This window comes from Pongo pygmaeus, chromosome 4 (assembly GCF_028885625.2).
Source record: "Pongo pygmaeus isolate AG05252 chromosome 4, NHGRI_mPonPyg2-v2.0_pri, whole genome shotgun sequence".
Classification (NCBI taxonomy): Eukaryota; Metazoa; Chordata; class Mammalia; order Primates; family Hominidae; genus Pongo; species Pongo pygmaeus.
The window spans coordinates 182516290-182536653 of record NC_072377.2 but is presented as its reverse complement, the minus strand read 5'-3'; the positions used below and the strand labels follow the sequence as shown (position 1 = coordinate 182536653).

The 20364-nt window shown below is 39.7% G+C and overlaps 1 protein-coding gene across 2 annotated transcripts in view; it reads left to right on the top strand.

Annotated features, from left to right (window-relative positions):
• SIMC1 (SUMO interacting motifs containing 1) overlaps positions 1-20364 on the top strand; it is a 94508-nt gene that overhangs the window by 21069 nt on the left and 53075 nt on the right. The window lies entirely within an intron of this gene.

Sequence of the window (20364 nt, the reverse complement as noted above, 5' to 3'; positions counted from 1 at the left end):
ATCTGCCCACCTCAGCCTCCTAAAGTGCTGGGATTACAGGCATGAGCCACCGCGCCCGGCTGCTTTTTCTATTTCAAATGAAGTTATGAATCATCTTATCTGTTACTTTTTAAAATCCCATTGGAATTTTGTTTGTAATTATTAAGCTTATAGATCAATTTGGGTAGAACAAATGCTTTTTAAAATTTAAATTTTTGTTATAAAAGGTGTATGATGGCTGGGCACAGTGGCTCACGCCTGTATTCCCAGCCAGCTCTTTGGAAGGCCGAGGTGGGTGGATCACTTGAGGCTGGGAGTTTGAGACCAGCCTGGCCAACATGGCAAAACCCCATCTCTACTAAAAATACAAAAATTAGCCAGGTATGGTGGCATGCACCTGTAATCCCAGCTACTCTGGAGGCTGAGGCAGGAGAATAACTTGAACCCAGGAGGCAGAAGTTGCAGTGGGCTGAGATCATGCCACTGCACTCCAGCCTGGGTGACAGAGCAAGACTCTGTCTCAAAAAAAAAAAGGAAAAAAAAAAAAGTTTTATGAATAAGTAATTTAAGTAGACCTATATTCAATAAAGAAATAGAATCAATAATTATTAGTAACCTTCCAAAACAGAAAGCACCAGGCCCAGATGGGTTGGCGAGTGAATTCCAACAAATATTTAAGGAAGAAATGATATAAATTTTCAACAATCTTTCAGAGAATAGAAGCAGAGGGACTACTTACTAACTAGCTCTATGAGACCAATGTTACACTAATACCAAAGCAAGACAAATTTTAAGAGAAAACTACAGACCAATATCTTTTATGAACACAGACGCAAAAATCCTCAACAAAATACTAGCAAATCAAATCCAACAATGTTCAAAAAGAATTATACATCGTGACCAAGTAGGATTTCTCCCAGGTATGCAAGGTCAATTCTACATTTGAAAATCAATTAAATCCGTTAATGCAATTCACCACATCAGTAGGCTAAAGAAGAGAAATCACATGATCCCGTCAATAGAGGCCAAAAAAGCATTTACCACCCATTCATGATTAAAAAAAAAACCTTCCAGCAAACTAGGAATAGAGGGGAACTTCCTCAACTTCAGAAAGAACATCTGCAAAAAACCTGCCACTAACATCATACCTAATGGTGAAAAACTTGAAGCATTCCTACTAAGATCAGGGATAAGGCAAGGATGTCTCCTCACTACTTTTCAGCATTGTACTGGAAGTCCTAGCTAATGTGACAAAAAAAGAAAACAGAAGAAAATAAAGATACAGGGCCGGGCATGGTAGATCATGCCTGTAATCTGAGCACTTTGGGAGGCCAAGGCAGGTGGATTACTTGTGGCCAGGAGTTCGAGACCAGCCTGGCCAATGTGGTGAAATCTCGTCTCTACTAAAAATATACAAATCAGCCAGGCATGGTGGTGAGCACCTGTAGTCCTAGCTACTTGGGAGGCTGAGGCAGAAGAATCACTTGAACCCAGGAAGCAGAGGTTGCAATGAGCCGAGATTGCACCACTGTGCCCCAGCCTGGGTGACAGAGTGAGACTCTGTCTCAAAAAAAGAAAAGGTATGTGGATTGGGAAGGAAGAAATAAAATTGTCTTTGTTCACTGAAGACATGATTTGTCTATGTAGACAATCTCAAAGAATCTAGAAAAAACCTCTTGGAACTAACAAGCAATTATAGTGAGTTTGCAGAACACAAGGTTAACATACAAAACTCAGTTGCTTTCCTATATACTAACAATGAAAAAGTGGAATTTGAAATGAAAAATACATTACCATTTACATTTACATTAGCACTCCCAGAAATTGAACAAATAGGCGTAAATATAACAAAATATCTACAAGATATTTATATAGAAAACTGTGATGATGGATGTCAAAGAAGAACTACATAAATGGAGAAATATTTCATGTTTGTGAGTAGGAAAACTCAATGTCATCAAGATGGCAATTCTTCCTGACTTAATTGGTAGATTCAATGCAATCCCAATCAAAATCCCAGCGGTTTGTTCTATGAACATCAACAAACTGATTGTAAAGTTTATATGGAGGGACAAAAGATTCAGAATAGCTGTCTTAGTTCATTTTGCATTGCTGTAAGGGAATACCTGAGGCTGAGTCATTTATAAAGAAAAGAGGTTTATTTGGCTCATAATTCTGCAGGCTGAACAAGAGGCATGGCACCAGCATCTGCTTCTGGTAAGGACCTCAGGAAGCTTCCAACCATGGCAGAGGCGAATGGGGAGCAGGTATGTCTCATGGTGAGAGAAGGGGGAAGAGAAAAAAGAACATTCATATTTTGCAGGAACTATGAGTGAGAACTGGCTCAATCCCTTGAGAATGGCACCATGACATTTATGAGGGATCTGTCCCCATGATTCCACCAGGTCCTACCTCCAACATTGGGGATCAAATTTTAACCTGACACTTAGAGGGGCCAAATATCTAAACTATATTATTCTTTCCCTGGCCCCCCAAATGTCTTATCCTTCTCACATTGCAAAATATAATCATCCCTTCCCAATAATTTCCAAAAGTCTTAACTCATTCCACTGTCAATTAAAAAAATGCAAAATCTCATCTGAGACTGAAGGCTAATTTCTTCCAGCTGTGAGCCTGTAAGATGAAAAGCAAGTTATTGAATTCTAAGATACAATGGTTGTACAGGCATAGGGTAAACATTCCCATTCCAGAAGGAAAAAAATGGCCAAAAGAAAGGGGTAATAGACCTCATGCAAGTCCAGAACTCAGCAGGGCAGACATTAAATCTTAAAGCTCCAAAATAATCTCCCTTAACTCCATGTCCTGCATCCTGGGCATACTGGTGCAAGGGGTGGGCTCCTAAGGCCTTGGGCAGCCCCACCCTTTGGCTTTACTGGGGCACAGCCTATATGGCTACTCCCACAAGTGGGAGGTTGGGCCTTTGGCTTTTCCAGGCTGAAAGTACAACCTGCTGGTGGCTCTACCACTCTGGGCTCTGGAGGGCAGCAGCCTTGTTCTCCTAAGGAGTACCCCAGTAGGGACTCTGTGGGAGCTCCAACCCCACATTTCCCCTTGGCACTGCCCTAGTAGAGTCTCTCTGTGGGGGCTCTGCCCTTGTGGCAGGCTTCTGCCTGTGCATGCAGACTTTCTGATACATCTTCCGAAATCTAGGTGGAAACTGCCAGAATGCGCTCTTGCATTCTGTGTGTCAACAGACAACACCACGTGGAAGCTGCCAGGGCCTCTGATTGGCAGCCTGAGCCATGTCTGGGGCCTTTTGAGCCCTGACTGGGGCCTGAACAGCCTGAATTTGGATTGGGCTCCTGAAACCATTCTGTCCTTCTAGGCCTCTAGGCCTTTTTCCCATTGTCTTGCTAATTTCTTTTACAAGTGGTTGCTCTTCAGCCCCTTTAAATTTCTGTCCTAAAAATGCTTGTTCCTTCCCTACCACAGGGCTGGGTTGCAAATTTTTCAAACTTTTACACTCTGCTTTCCTTTTAATTTTAAGTTCAAACCTTAGATCAGCCCATTGCTCCCATATTTGATTGTGGACTGTGAGATTTAGAACAAAGCAATGATATTTGCTTTTACCGCTCCTATTCAGATGGTGCTGGAAGTCTCAGCTGGTGCAATTAGTTAAGAAAAGGAAATAGGCCAGGCGTGGTGGCTCATGCCTATAATCCCAGCACTTTGGGAGGCCAAGGAGGGAAGAATGCTTGGGCCCAGGAGTTCAAGACCAGCCTGAGCAACATAGGGAGATACCATTTCTACAAAAAAAGTAAAATAGGAAAGGGGAATAAAAGGCATACAGATTGGAAAAAAGAAATGAAACTGTCCCTATTTCCAGATGACATGATTGTCTATGCAGAAGATCTCAAGGAATATACCCACCCCCAACAACAAAACCCTCCTAGGACCTAATTGAGGGAGTTTAACAAGGTCACTGGATAGAAGTTCAACACAAGCCTTGACCAGGAATTTTTTCCTTCAGGAGTTAGCCAACTTAGAAGGACTCTCCACTTAAAACAAACAAACAAACAGGATTCTAACCAAAACTAATTTTTCCTGCTAGCCAGGCTGGCAAGAATTAACAGAAGTCTCCAAAGAGTAAAATTAACCAAAAACTGAACAGAAGCTACAGTGGTAGGCAGCATATCCCATTATCAACACCATAAGTGGGTGATAAGCCTTGGGTCAGCAGTTTGCTGGTATAGGTGAATCTGACACTTCCAATTTATTAAATCCAAAGCCCCAAAAGAAAAGTGTTCTGGTTTCTGAGCTTTCTTTGTTTTGCTCTAAAATGTGAATAATATTCACCTCATAATGTCTGAAAATAGGGTTAATTAGGAGGCCTGATGGAGTTATTTCCTAGTTTCACTCTGCAGATGCCAAATATCGGGATGCCTTAGTAATCTGTGTTTCTCCTCCCTCTGGCAATACAACTGTTAAAATTAGAAAGATAATTTGTTATCTGTGAAAGTTTAATTGGAGCAATATGTGATAGAAATGCAAATTACTTAATTAGGAGTTAGGGAGAGTATGAGAGAAAAATGAAATGAGAATAAATTAAATATTATTAGATTAAATTTATTTATTAATCATGTGTTGGATCCAAGTACCTTATAGCTACCAAGGATACAGGATACAAAAAGAGGTTATTCTCAAATGGGGGAGAAGATAATTAAGTACCCTGCAAAAATGCTTCATGATATGTGCTAAAGTAATGTTAGTATGTACAGTGTGCTATGGACCCATCAAAGAGGGGAGCAACTGACTCTCTCCAAAGTTTGAAGAGCAATGCAGTTGGATTCTACTTCCAATCTGTGAAACTGCCTCACCATACCTGTTAAAGTACTCTCTGAGGGCCCGGTGAAAAATCAGGCAGATACCAGAGCGGAATCTGTTCTTACAAGATAGCTGCATAGAGTGATATCTGTGACTTTGCGGCTTTTTTAACTGATTGCATTCCCCAATCATTTGCAACTTGGGTGGCAGAAAGCTGAGATTTTATGGACTTGAAATGTCAGGGGACAGAGGTCAAGGCTGGCAGAGCAAGAAATTACAGAGGAATCCCTGCAAACAAGAAAAATAATACGAAGGGTGAACCACAAAATTTTAGTGTAATGACTGCTCAGGTGCTTGGCTGACAGCCAAATTATGTAGGCACAACAGAGGACCCCCCTGCCTCAAGAGGCCAGGTTAAAACAACAGCGGCTGGAAACCATAAGAACAAAGATATCAGTACCTATATTGTGCAAGGGAGACAAAGTTTGCAGTTCGAATCTAGGCTGGTTAAGTATTAATATCTACTAGAACAACAAAAACCCCACAACAATTCTTAGAAGAACACATTTAAACCCAGTGTCTAGGCATGCAAAGAAACAGAAGTGTGACTCATACTCAAGGAGGGGGAAAGGGCAGTCAATAGAAACTGACTCTGAGTGAGCCTAGTTGTTGGATTTAACAGAAACTTCAAAGCAATTACTGTAAATGTGTTCAATGAGTTAAAAGATGACATCAATGAGTGGGTGGAAAATCTCAACCAAGAAATGGAAACTATAAAATTGGAAATTTGAGAGTTGAAAAATACAGTAACTGAAATTTTTTTAAAAATCTAAATAGCTTCAACAGTAGATTAGAAAACAAAGCAGATTGGCAAAAGAAGCCATGAAGTTCAAGCTAGATCAATAGAAATCACCTAGTTTCGAGAAACAGGGGAGAAAAAGATGGAATAAAGTTGAAAAGAGATATGTAGGGCAATATCAAACAATCCATAATAGGTATTAGAAGGAGTCTTAGGGCAATATCAAACAATCCATAATAGGTATTAGAAGGAGTCTTAGGGCAATATCAAACAATCCATAATAGGTATTAGAAGGAGTCTTAGGGCAATATCAAACAATCCATAATAGGTATTAGAAGGAGTCTTAGGGCAATATCAAACAATCCATAATCGGTATTAGAAGGAGTCTTAGGGCAATATCAAACAATCCATAATAGGTATTAGAAGGAGTCTTAGGGCAATATCAAACAATCCATAATAGGTATTAGAAGGAGTCTTAGGGCAATATCAAACAATCCATAATAGGTATTAGAAGGAGTCTTAGGGCAATATCAAACAATCCATAATAGGTATTAGAAGGAGTCTTAGGGCAATATCAAACAATCCATAATAGGTATTAGAAGGAGTCTTAGGGCAATATCAAACAATCCATAATCGGTATTAGAAGGAGTCTTAGGGCAATATCAAACAATCCATAATAGGTATTAGAAGGAGTCTTAGGGCAATATCAAACAATCCATAATAGGTATTAGAAGGAGTCTTAGGGCAATATCAAACAATCCATAATCGGTATTAGAAGGAGTCTTAGGGCAATATCAAACAATCCATAATCGGTATTAGAAGGAGTCTTAGGGCAATATCAAACAATCCATAATAGATATTAGAAGGAGTCTTAGGGCAATATCAAACAATCCATAATAGGTATTAGAAGGAGTCTTAGGGCAATATCAAACAATCCATAATAGGTATTAGAAGGAGTCTTAGAAGGAGAGGCAGCAGTAGATTATAGAAAATTTTTTGAAGAAATAATGACTGGAATTTTCTCACATTTTGTGGGGAAAAAATTAACTTACTCAAGAAGTACAGCAGACTGAAAGCAAGATAATCACAAAACCACTTATTGACTGTCCAGAGAAAAATGGTATATTGTACATAGGGAACAACAGTGCAATTAACACCTCACTTCTTATCAGAAACTGTGGAGGTCAAAAGACATTGGACCAACATATTCAAATGGTGGAAAAAAGAAAGCTTTCAGCCAAGAATTCTGCATCTGGAAAAATTATCCTTCAAAAATAAGGGGAAAATAAAGACATTTTTGGATAAACAGAGATGAGAGAATTTTTCACTAGCAGACCTGCACTATAAGACATTTTGGCTGAAGGGAAATGACACCTAAATGGATATTTGGATCTACACAAAGGAGTGAAGAGCACATGAAATTGTAAATGTGTGTAAAACAAAAATAATGATTTTTTATTATGTCTTAATATCTTTAAAAGACAAGTGACTGAAAAAGTATAGTACTACTGTGTTGATGTGTTTACAATGTATACAGATAATACACAGGACAACAAAAATACAGGATGAGGCACAGGTTAATGGAATATTTTGTAAGGTTTCTATAGTTTTACCTTAAGTAATTCGATAAATTTTCTTTTTCTTTTTTTTTTGGTCCCCCAGGCTTGTCTTTGTCTGGCTTTGTCCCCCAGGCTTGAGTGCAGTGATGCAATCTCAGCTCGCTGCAGCCTCAACCTCCCAGGTTCAAGCAATCCTCTTGACTCAGCCCCCCAAGTAGCTGGGACTACAGACGTGCATCATCACCCCCAGCCAAATTTTTTTGTAGGGATGGGGTTTCACCATGTTGCCAAGGCTGGCCTCCAACTCCTGAGCTCAAGCAGTCTGCCCACCTTGGCCTCCCAAAGTGCTAGGACTACAAGCCTGAGCCACCATGCTGTGCCAAGAAGTAATTCAATACATTTTCTAAAATTTTCTAAAGTACACTGGAATAAATTGAATTTATACACTGTAGTCCCAAGAGCAACCACTAAAAATATAATGAAAAGACATATAGATAGAAAACCAATAGAGGAATTAAAATGGAATGCCAAAAAATATGTCTTTAGCATAAAGGGAGGTAGGAAAAGAGGAACAGTGAAACAAATAATGGATAGAAGAAATGGGAAAGAGATGGTATGATTGTAGGTTTAAAAGTGAACATGTAAATAATTAAGTGTAAATAGACCAAAATTCTAAACAAAAGGCAGAGATTGTCAGACTGGACCAAAAAAAAAGCAAGAACCAAGTATGTGCTATCTATATGAGATGTACTGTCTATATGAGAGACATTCTACATATAAAGATGCAAATACACTGAGGGTAAAAGGATAGAAAGAAATATACCATGCAAATAGTATGCACAAGAAATTTGTAGTAACTCTATTCTTACCAGAAAAACAAGACATCAATACAAGGAAGATTTCTGGAGACTAAGAGGAATCTTTCATAATGATAAAAGAGTTAATACATTAGGAAGTTATAAGAATTACATGTGTATGCACACGTATGTTTATTGCGGCATTATTCACAATAGCAAAGACTTGGAACCAACCCAAATGTCCAACAATGATAGACTGGATTAAGAAAATGTGGCACATATCCACCATGGAATACTATGCAGCCATAAAAAATGATGAGTTCATGTCCTTTGTAGGGGCATGGATGAAATTGGAAATCATCATTCTCAGTAAACTATCGCAAGAAGAAAAACCCAAACACCGCATATTCTCACTCATAGGTGGGAATTGAATAATGAGAACACATAGACACAGGAAGGGGAACATCACACTTCGGGGACTGTTGTGGGGTTGGGGGAGGGGGGAGGGATAGCATTGGGAGATATACCTAATGCTAGATGATGAGTTAGTGGGTGCAGCGCACCAGCATGGCACATGTATACGTATGTAACTTACCTGCACATTGCGCACATGTACCATAAAACCTAAAGTATAATAATAATAATTTAAAAAAAATAAATAAATAAAAATAAAATAAAATAAAAAAAGAATTACATGTGTATATGCACCTAATAAGTACAGTTTCAAAATACATGAAGCAAACAACTGAACTAAGAGGGAAAACAGTCAAACTACAACCGTAGTTGGACACTTTTTACTCTGTAGTTGATAATACAACTGGATCCCCCCCATCAAAGTAAAGAAATCAAAGATCTGAAAAACACTATTAACTACCATGACCTGATTGATATTTATAGAACTGTAGCTAACAAATACAGAATACACTTTTTCTCCCTAAGTACACAAGGAAGATTCACCAGGGTAGGCCGTGTTTAGGCGATAAGTCTCAGTGTATTTCAAAAGATTAAAATCTTACAGAGTATGTTTTCTGACCATAATGAAAGTAAATTTGAACCACATGATAATAAAATGACTACATATTAAAAAGTGTCCTTCAGAAAAATTCACATACTTTTTAAAATTGTGGGATGAAGCCAAAGTAGTCATTACAGTGAAATTTTTAGTTTTAAATGTTAATGTTAGAAAAGAAAAAAGTCTAAACCTAAGCTTCCATTTAAGAAGCTAGAGAAAGAACAAATTAAATATAAAGTAGAAAGAAGGAAATAATAAAGATAACAGAAATAGATGAAATAGGAAACAGATTTAAAAGATCAATAAAGTTGATAAATATCTAGCTAGATTGATCAGGGATTTAAAAAAATGTTACCAGTATTGGGGATAAAAATAGCAATTGGGAATAAATCTATACAGAGTATAGAACTATAAAGTTGATAGGAAATATTATGAACAATTTTATGCCAATAAATTTGATATTAAATGAAATGGACAAATTTCTGGAAAAACACAAGTCATAAAACTAACACAAGAAGGCGGATAAAATATTAATAGCCCTATGTCTACTAAAGAAATTGAATTTGTAATTTTAATTTGTACGTTTCCTGCAAAGCAAAATTCAGGTGCAAAGGGCTTCACTGGTGAATTTCACCAAACATTTAAGAAAGACATAGTACTATTCAAACACAACTTAAATAGAAGGGGTAGGACTGTTTCTCAAGTTATTTTATTAAATCAGTTTTACTCTGATAACAAAAACAGAAAAAGAAATTACAAAAATAGAAAATTACAAATAAAAATCCCACATAAACATGCAAATTTTTTTTTCTTAGAGATGACGCCTCACTCTTTTGCCCAGGCTGGAGTGCAGTGGTGACCCCACAGCTGACTGCAGCCTTGACCTCCCAGGTTTAAGCAGTCCTCCCTTCTGAGCCTCCCAGGTAGCTGGGACCACAGGCATGCACCACCACGCCCAGCTAGTTTATTTTATTTTATTTTTTTTGTAGAGACAAGGTCTTGCTTTGTTGCCCAGGCTGGTCTTGAACTCCTGAGCTCAAGAGATCCTCCCACCTAGGCCTCCCAAAGTTCTGGGATTACAGGCATGCGCCACTGTGCCCAGGATAAATATGCAAAAATTCTTAACAAAATATCGATTCACTGAAGCCCATCAACATAGGAAAAGAACAATACATCATAACCAAGAGAAGCTTTCCCAGGATTGCAAGGTTAATTTAACACTAGAAAATCCATCAATATAAGTTCTGGTATTAGTAGAACAAAAAATCATCATCATCTTAACAGATGCCGCAGAAGCATTTGACAAAATTTAATAGCTATTCCCAATTTAAACTCTGAGTAAACTAGGAAAAGAAGGGAACTTCCTTAAAGGCATCTGTGAAAACCCAACAGCTAGAATTACACTTAATGATGGAAGTCTGAAATTCTTTCTTCTAAGTTCAAGAATAAGCAGGGGAGGCAGAGCAAGATGGCTGAATAGAACCCTCCAGCATTTGTCCCCCAAGCAAGAACACCAACTTGAACAACTATCCACACAAGAAAGCACTTTCAGAAGAACTAAAACTCAGGTGAGCAATCACACTACCTGGTTTTAATATATTAAGGAAAGAGGCACTGAAGAGGTTAGGAAAGATAGTCTTGAATTGACTATACCACGCCTCCTCCATCATCCAGCAGTGCAATATGATGTGGAGAGAGAATCTGTGTGCTTGGGGAAGGGAAAGTGAAGTGATTGTGAGACTTTGAATTGGAACTCACTGCAGCCCTGTCACAGCAGAAAACTACACACGGCAGAATTTGGCCAGTGCCCACAGCAGAAGCATTTAGAACAGACATAGCCAGAGGCAAATCGTCCATCCTAGCAGTCGGAACTTGAGTTCCAGCTAGCCCTACCACCATGGGCTAAGGTGCTGTGGGGTGCTAAATAAATTTGAAAGGCAGTCTAGGCCACAAGGACTGCAATTCCTGGACAAGTCCTGGTGCTGTGTTGGGCTCAGAGCCAGTGGATTTGGGGTCCACATGATCCAGTGAGACACCAGCTGGGGCAGCCAGGGGAAAGCTTATGTCACCCCTTCCCCAACTTCAGGCAGCACAACTCACAGCACCAGGAGGAGAGGGAAGAGTAAAGAGGGGCCAGGCATGGTGGCCTGTAATCCCAGCACTTTGGGAGGCCAAGGTGGGCGGATCACCTGAGGTCAGGAGTTCGAGACCAGCCTGGCCAACATGGCGAAACCCCATCTCTACTAAAACTACAAAAATTAGCGAGGCATGGTGGCAGGCACCTGTAATCCCAGCTACTCAGGAGGCTGAGGCCTGAGAATCATTTGAACCCTGGAGGCGGAGGTTGCAGTGAGCCAAGATCTCACCACTGCGCTCCAGCCTGGGTGACAGAGCAAGGCTCTGTCTCAAAAAAAAAGTGTATGAGTAGATAATTTAAGTAGACCTATATCCAATAAAGAAATAGAATCAATAATTATTAATAACCTTCCAGAACTGGATGACATTCTGTTAAGTGAAATAAGTTAGGCACACAAAGACAAACTTTGCATGTCCTCATTGTTTGTGAGAGCTAAAAATTAGACTCATGGTGATAGTGAGTAGAATGATGGTTACCAGAGGCTAGGAAGGGGAGTAGGGGGTTGGGAGAGAATGGATAGTTAATGGGTACAAAAATATTGTTAGATACAATGAATAAGATCTAGTATTTGATAGCACAACAAGGTGACTACAGTAAGCAATATTTTATTATACATTTCAAAATGACTGAGGGAGTACAATTGGAATGTTCTTAACAAAGAAATGAATTCTTGAGGTGATGGATACCCATTTACCCTGATGTGATTATTACACATTATACAATGTCTCAAAATATTCCTGTCTCAAAATATCTCATGTACCCCATAGATATATATTATATATAATATATAATTATTATATATAATATATAATTATTATGTTATATATTTAATTATATATTATATAATTATTATGTTATATATTTATTATATATTATAATATAATATATAATCTACATATAGATATATATATAATATATATATATCTACTATGCACTTATAAAAATTAAAAAGAAAAAAAACAAGGGCCAGGCACAGTGGCTCACGCTGGTCATCCCAGCACTTTGGGGAGACCAAGGCAAGAGGATTCCTTGAGCCCAGGAGTTCAAGACCAGTCTGTAGTGACAACCCATCTCTACAAAAAATAGAAATAAAAAAAAAATAAGCTGGGTATGGTGGTACACACCTGCAGTCCCTGCTACATAGGAGGCTCAGGTCATAGGATCACTCCACTGCGCTCCAGCCTGTGTGACATAGCGAGACCCCATCTCACAAAACAAAAAGCAAGAATGTCTGTTCTTGACACTTCTATTCAGAATTATACTGAATGCCTTAGCAATTGCAATAAGGCAAAAAAAAAAAAAAAAGCATACAGATTGGAAAGGAAGTAAGACTTATTTGCAGACAACACATATATAGAAATGTATATTGAAATCCTAGGTTCCAAGATGGCCGTATAGGAACAGCTCCAGTCTACAGCTCCCAGGGTGAGTGATGCAGAAGACGGGTGATTTCTGCATTTCCAACTGAGGTACCGGGTTCATCTCACTGGGGCTTGTCAGTGGGTGCATGACTGGGTGCAGCCCACTGAGCAAGAGCTGAAGCAGGGCGAGGCTTTGCCTCACCCAGGAAGCGCAAAGGGTCAGGGAATTCCCTTTCCTACCCAAGGGAATCTATGACCGACGGCACCTGGAAAATGGGGTCACTCCCACCCTAATACTGCATTTTTCCAACGGTCTTAGCAAACGGCGCACCAGGAGATTATATCCCACGCCTAGCTTGGAGGGTCCCACGCCCATGGAGCCTCATTCATTGCTAGCACAGCAGTCTGAGATTGAACTGCAAGGTGCCAGCAAGGCTTGGGGAAGGGTGCCCACCATTGCTGAGGCCTGAGTAGGTAAACAAAGCAGCCAGGAAGCTCAAACTGGGTGGAGCCCACCGCAGCTCAAGGAGGCCTGCCTGCCTCTGTAGACTCCACTTCTAGGGGCAGGGCATAGCCGAACAAAAGGCAGCAGAAACTTCTGCAGACTTAAATGTCCCTATCTGACAGCTTTGAAGAGAGTAGTGGTTCTCCCAGCATGGAGTTTGAGATCTGAGAACGGACAGACTGCCTCCTCAAGTGGGTCCCTGACCCCTGAGTGGCCTAACTGGGAGGCATCTCCCAGTAGGGGCCGACTGACACCTTACACAGCCAGGTGCCCCTCTGAGATGAAGCTTCCAGAGGAACGATCAGGCAGCAACATTTGCTGTTCTGCAATATTCACTGTTCTGCAGCCTCCACTGGTGATATCCAGGCAAACAGGGTCTGGAGTGGACCTCCAGCAAACTCCAACAGACCTGCAGCTAAGGGTCCTGACTGTTGGAAGGAAAACTAACAAACAGAAAGGACATTCACACCAAAACCCCATCTGTATGTCACCATCATCAAAGACCAAAGATAGATAAAACCACAAAGATGGGGAGAAACCAGAGTAGAAAAGCTGAAAATTCTAAAAATCAGAGTGCCTCTTCTCCTCCAAAGGAATGCAGCTCCTCGCCAGCAACAGAGCAAAGCTGGACGGAGAATGACTTTGACGAGTTGAGAGAAGAAGACTTCAGATGATCAAACGTCTCCTAGCTAAAGGAGGATGTTTGAACCCATCACAAAGAAGCTAAAAACCTTGAGAAAAGATTAGACGAATGGCTAACTAGAATAACCAATGAAGAGAGGTCCTTAAATGACCTGATGGAGCTGAAAACCATGGCACGAGAACTACGTGATGCATGCACAAGCTTCAGTAGCCGATTCGATCAACTGGAAGAAAGGGTATCAATGATTGAAGATCAAATGAATGAAATGAAGTGAGAAGAGAAGTTTGGAGAAAAAAGAGTAAAAAGAAACGAACAAAGCTTCCAAGAAATATGGGACTATGTGAAAAGACCAAATCTGCATCTGATTGGTGTACCTGAAAGTGACGGGGAGAGTGGAACCAAGTTGGAAAACACTCTTCAGGATATCATCCAGGAGAACTTCCCCAACCTAGCAAGGCAGGCCAACATTCAAATTTAGGAAGTACAGAGAATGCCACAAAGATACTGCTCGAGAAGAGCAACTCTGAGACACATAATTGTCAGATTCACCAAAGTTGAAATGAAGGAAAAAATGTTAAGGGCAGCCAGAGAGAAAGGTTGGATTACCCATAAAGGGAAGCCCAGCAGACTAACAGCTGATCTCTCGGCAGAAACTCTACAAGCCAGAAGAGAGTGGGGGCCAGTATTCAACATTCTTAAAGAAAAGAATTTTCAACCCGGAATTTCATGTCCACCCAAACTAAGCTTCATAAGTGAAGGAGAAATAAAATCCTTTACAGACAAGCAAATGCTGAGAGATTTTGTCACCACCAGGCCTGCCTTACAAGAGCTCCTGAAGGAAGCACTAAACATGGAAAGGAACAACCGGTACCAGCCACTGCAAAAACATGCCAAATTGTAAAGACCATCGAGGCTAGGAAGAAACTGCATCCACTAACGAGCAAAATAACCAGCTAACATCATAATGACAGGATCAGATTCACACATAACAATATTAACCTTAAATGTGGATGTGTCAAATGCTCCAATTAAAAGGCACAGACTGGCAAATTGGATAAAGAATCAAGACCCATCAGTGTGCTGTATTCAGGAGACCCATCTCACATGCAGAGACACACATAGCCTCAAAATAAAGGGATGGAGGAAGATCTACCAAGCAAATGGAAAACAAAAAAAGCAGGGGTTGCAATCCTAGTCTCTGATAAAACAGACTTTAAACCAACAAAGATCAAAAGAGACAAAGAAGGCCATTACATAATGGTAAAGGGATCAATTCAACAAGAAGATCTAACTATCCTAAATATATATGCACCCAATACAGGAGCCCCCAGATTCATAAAGCAAGTTCTTAGAGACCAGCAAAGAGACTTAGATTCCCACACAATAATAATGGGAGACTTTAACACCCCACAGTCAACATTAGACAGATCAATGAGACAGAAAGTTAACAAACAAGGATATGCAGGAATTGAACTCAGCTCTGCACCAAGCAGACGTAATAGACCCCAAATCAACAGAATATACATTCTTGTCAACACCACACCACACTTATTCCAAAATTGACCACATAATTGGAAGTAAAGCACTCCTCAGCAAATGTAAAAGAACAGAAATTATAACAAACTGTCTCAGACCACAGTGCAATCAAACTAGAACTCAGGATTAAGAAACTCATCCAAAACCGCTCAACTACATGGAAACTGAACAACCTGCTACTGAATGACTACTGGGTACCTAGTGAAATGAAGGCAGAAATAAAGGTGTTCTTTGAAACCAATGAGAACAAAGACACAACATACCAGAATCTCTGGGACACATTTAAAGCAGTGTGTAGAGGGAAATTTGTAGCATTAAATGCCCACAAGAGAAAGCAGGAAAGATCTAAAATTGGCACCCTAACATCACAATTAAAAGAACTAGGGAAGCAAGAGCAAACACATTCAAAAGCTAGCTAGCAGAAGGCAAGAAATAACTAAGATCAGAGCAGAACTGAAGGAGATAGAGACACAAAAAGCCCTTCAAAAAATCAATGAATCCAGGAGCTGGTTTTCTGGAAAGATCAACAAAATTGATAGACCACTAGCAAGATTAATAAGAAACAAGAGAAGATTCAAATAGATGCAATAAAAAATGATAAAGGGGTTATCACCACCAATCCCACAGAAATACAAACTACCATCAGAGAATACTATAAACACCTCTATGCAAATAAACTAGAAAATGTAGAAGAAATGGATAAATTCCTGGACACCTACACCCTCCCAAGACTAAAGCAGGAAGAAGTTGAATCCCTGAAGAGACCAATAACAGGCTCTGAAATTGAGGCAATAATTAATAGCCTACCAACCAAGAAAAGTCCAGGACCAGACGGATTCACAGCCGAATTCTACCAGAGGTACAAGGGGGAGCTGGTACCATTCCTTCTGAAACTATTCCAATCAATAGAAAAAGAGGGAATCCTCCCTAACTCATTTTATGAGGCCAGCATCATCCTGATACCAAAGCCTGGCAGAGACACAACAAAAAAAAGAGAATTTTAGACCAATATCCCTGATGAACATCAATGCAAAAATCCTCAATAAAATGCTGGCAAACCGAATCCAGCAGCATATCAAATTGCTTATCCACCATGATCAAGTGGGCTTCATCCCTGGGATGCAAGGCTGGTTCAACATATGCAAATCAATAAACGTAATCCATCATATAAACAGAACCAAAGACAAAAACCACATGATTATCTCAATAGATGCAGAAAAGGCCTTTGACAAAATTCAACAGCCCTTCACGCTAAAAACTCTCAATAAATTAGTTATTGATGGGACATACCTCAAAATAATAAGAGCTATTTATGACAAACCCACAGCCAATATCATACTGAATGGGCAAAAACTGGAAGTATTCCCTTTGAAAACTGGCACAAGACAGGGATGCCCTCTCTCACCACTCCTGTTCAACATAGTGTTGGAAGTTCTGGCCAGGGCAATCAGGCAGGAGAAGGAAATAAAGGGTATTCAATTAGGAAAAGATGAAGTCAAATTGTCCCTGTTTGCAGATGACATGATTGTATATTTAGAAAACCCCATCATCTCAGCCCAAAATCTTAAGCTGATAAGCAACTTCAGCAAAGTCTCAGGATACAAAATCAATGTGCAAAAATCACAAGCATTCTTATGCACCAATAACAGACAGAGAGCCAAATCATGAGTGAATTCCCATTCACAATTGCTTCAAAGGGAATAAAATACCTAGGAATCCAACTTATAAGGGATGTGAAGGACCTCTTCAAGGAGAACTACAAACCACTGCTCAACGAAATAAAAGAGGACACAAACAAATGGAAAAACATTCCATGCTCATGGATAGGAAGAATCAATATTGTGAAAATGGCCATACTGCCCAAGGTAATTTATAGATTCAATGCCATCTCCATGAAGCTACCAATGACTTTCTTCTCAGAATTGGAAAAAAACTACTTTAAAGTTCATATGAAACCAGAAAAGAGCCTGCATTGCCAAGACAGTCCTAAGCAAAAAGAACACAGCTGGAGGCATCACGCTACCTGACTTCAAAGTATACTACAAGGCTACAGTAACCAAAACAGGATGGTACTGGTACCAAAACAGAGATAGAGACCAATGGAACAGAACAGAGCCCTCAGAAATAATACCACACATCTACAACCATCTGATCTTTGACAAACCTGACAAAAGCAATGGGGAAAAGGATTCCCTCTTTAATAAATGGTGCTGGGAAAACTGACTAGCCAAATGTAGAAAGCTGAAACTGGATCCCTTCCTTACACCTTATACAAAGATTAATTCAAGATGGGTTAGAGACTTAAATGTTAGACCTAAAAGCATAAAAACCCTAGAAGAAAACCTAGGCAATACCATTCAGGACATAGGCATAGGCAAAGACTTCATGTCTAAAACACCAAAAGCAATAGCAGCAAAAGCCAAAATTGACAAATGGGATCTAATTAAAGAGCTTCTGCACATCAAAAGAAACTACCATCAGAGTGAACAGGCAAGCTACAGAATGGGAGAAAATTTTTGCAATCTACCCATCTGACAAAGGGCTAATATCCAGAATCTACAAAGAACTTAAACAAATTTACAAGAAAAAATCAAACAACCCTATCAAAAAGTGGGCGAAGGATATGAACAGATACTTCTCAAAAGAAGACATTTGTGCAGCCAACAGACACTGAAAAAATGCTCATCATCGCTGGCTGTCGGAGAAATGCAAATCAAAACCACAGTGAGATACCATCTCACACCAGTTAGAATGGCGATCATTAAAAAGTCAGGAAACCACAGGTGCTGGAGAGGATGTGGAGAAATAGGAACACTTTTACACTGCTAGTGGGACTGTAAACTAGTTCAACCATTGTGGAAGACAGTGTGGCGATTCCTCAAGGTTCTAGAACTAGAAATACCATTTGACCCAGCCATCCCATTACTGGGTATATACCCATAGGATTATAAATCATGCTGCTGTAAAGACACATGCACACGTATGTTTATTGTGGCACTATTCACAATAGCAAAGACTTGGAACCAACCCAAATGTCCATCAATGATAGACTGGATTAAGAAAATGTGGCACATATCCACCATGGAATACTATGCAGCCATAAAAAATGATGAGTTCATGTCCTTTGTAGGGACATGGATGAAGCTGGAAATCATCATTCTCAGTAAACAATCGCAAGGACAGAAAACCAAACACCACATGTTCTCACTCATAGGTGGGAATTGAACAATGAGAACACTTGGACACAGGAAGGGCAACATCAACACACTGGGCCTGTCATGGGGTTGGGGGCTAGGGGAGGGAGAGCATTAGGAGATATACCTAATGTAAATGACGAGTTAATGGGTGCAGCACACCAACATGGCACACGTATACATATGTAACAAACCTGCATGTTGTGCACATGTACCCTAGAACTTAAAATATAATAATTTTTTAAAAAGTTAAAAATAAATAAAAATAAAATGTAAGCAAACACTTAAAAAAATAAAATAAATTGAAAGAATAAAAAAAGAAAAAAAAAGAAATCCTAAGGAATCGACAAAAAAAGTTTACTCAAACTAGTGAACTTAGCAAGGTTGCAGGATACAGTATCAATATATATAAATCAAGTATATTTATATTAGCAATGGACAATTGGAAAATGAAGTAAAAATACATTTCTATTTTCAATATCATTAAATTCCTGAGGATAAAGAGAGAGGTTTGCATAGGTTCAGTGGAGACATGATAGAGGAATGGGTTAGTTTAACCAGCGGGGAGAAGTGATCTGGAAGGATCACTTCTGTGGTATCTGCTGTGTCTTGAAAGACAAGAAACTCCAAACAATCAAAGGGATAATAGTCATTCCAGGTAAAAGGACAAAAGCAAACATTCCTAGGCCCTAGGTGATCCACCGTGCCTAGCTGGTGATGGGTTTTAAATAGTCCAGGCACAGTGGCTCGTGCCTGTAATCCCAGCACTTTGGGAGGCCAAAGCAGGCGGATCACCTGAGGTCAGGAGTTCGAGATCAGCCTGGCCAACATGGTGAAACCCCATCTCTACTAAAATTACAGAAATTAGTATGGTGTGGTGGTGTACACCTGTAATCCCAGCTACTTGGGAGGCTGAGGCAGGAGAATGGCTTGAACCCAGGAGGCAGAGTTTGCAGTGAGCCGAGATTGTACCACTGCACTCCAGCCTAGGCTAACAGAGTGAGACTCCGTCTCAAGAAAAAATAAATAAATAAATAAATAAATAAATAAATGGGAGAAACCTGGTGATGTTGCATTTTAGCAGTTGGCTATGGGAGAGGAGTTGAGTTCAGACCTTTGATGGCCTTTCAGCTATTTATGTTCAGTTCTAGCCATTGAGAGCCAAGCCACCAAAGGTGGTGATACTATATGGCTGCTTCCTAAGAATGAGGCATTAGGTTTCACCAAGCAATCCCTATTCCAGGATGAGGGAATCCCTATTCCAGGATGCCAACTTCTCACTCGACCCACTCAGAATTCTGTATTCTGCTTTGGTGCTGTTGACAATGGTGACCATCTATTAAGAGAAATAGCATGGTAGCTGTGATAGCAGCAATAGTATTGCTAGCCTCAGGGTCCTAAAGTACCAGTGGCAATAGTATCCAAGTAAGTGAGAAGACAGAAGGTAGAGCAATATTTTTCCAGGCTCATGGTACAGAGGTTGATTACAATACCTCTGTACTGTATCATTAGGCTTTGTGAATAGCCTGATCAGTTTGCCAAGGAGTGGAAGTGGAGATCGGAAGTTTTCATTAATTTACTTACTTAGGGCTCAGACTCACACTATTGGTTTTATTACCCTTGTTATGTTATCTTTCATATCTGTTTCTAGGTTGATTACATATTGAATCAAGTTGTACATTCCTAGGCCCTCACAGGGAAAGAAGGAGACAGATCTGTGTTTGAATGTCTGTCTCTGCTACTTAGCTGTATAATCTTAAGGTAGATAACCTAACCCCTCTGAACTCTAGTTTCCCCATCTGTATGATGGATTGATAATGCCTACCTTCTCAGGTCATTGTGAAAATTAAAGATGTGAAAATACTCAACATGTTCTTAGCACATAGATTCTTTTACATTTGCTTCACTTCTTATTTAGCTTTTGTTGTAGGTTATCCTGTGTATTTGACCTTCCAAACAAAGGTTGCTTTTGACTTTATGACTTAAAGTTGGAGTATCTCCTACTACTCCTCTGTCCTCCTTGGACCAGAAAAAAAAAAAAAAAATCCCACCATGAT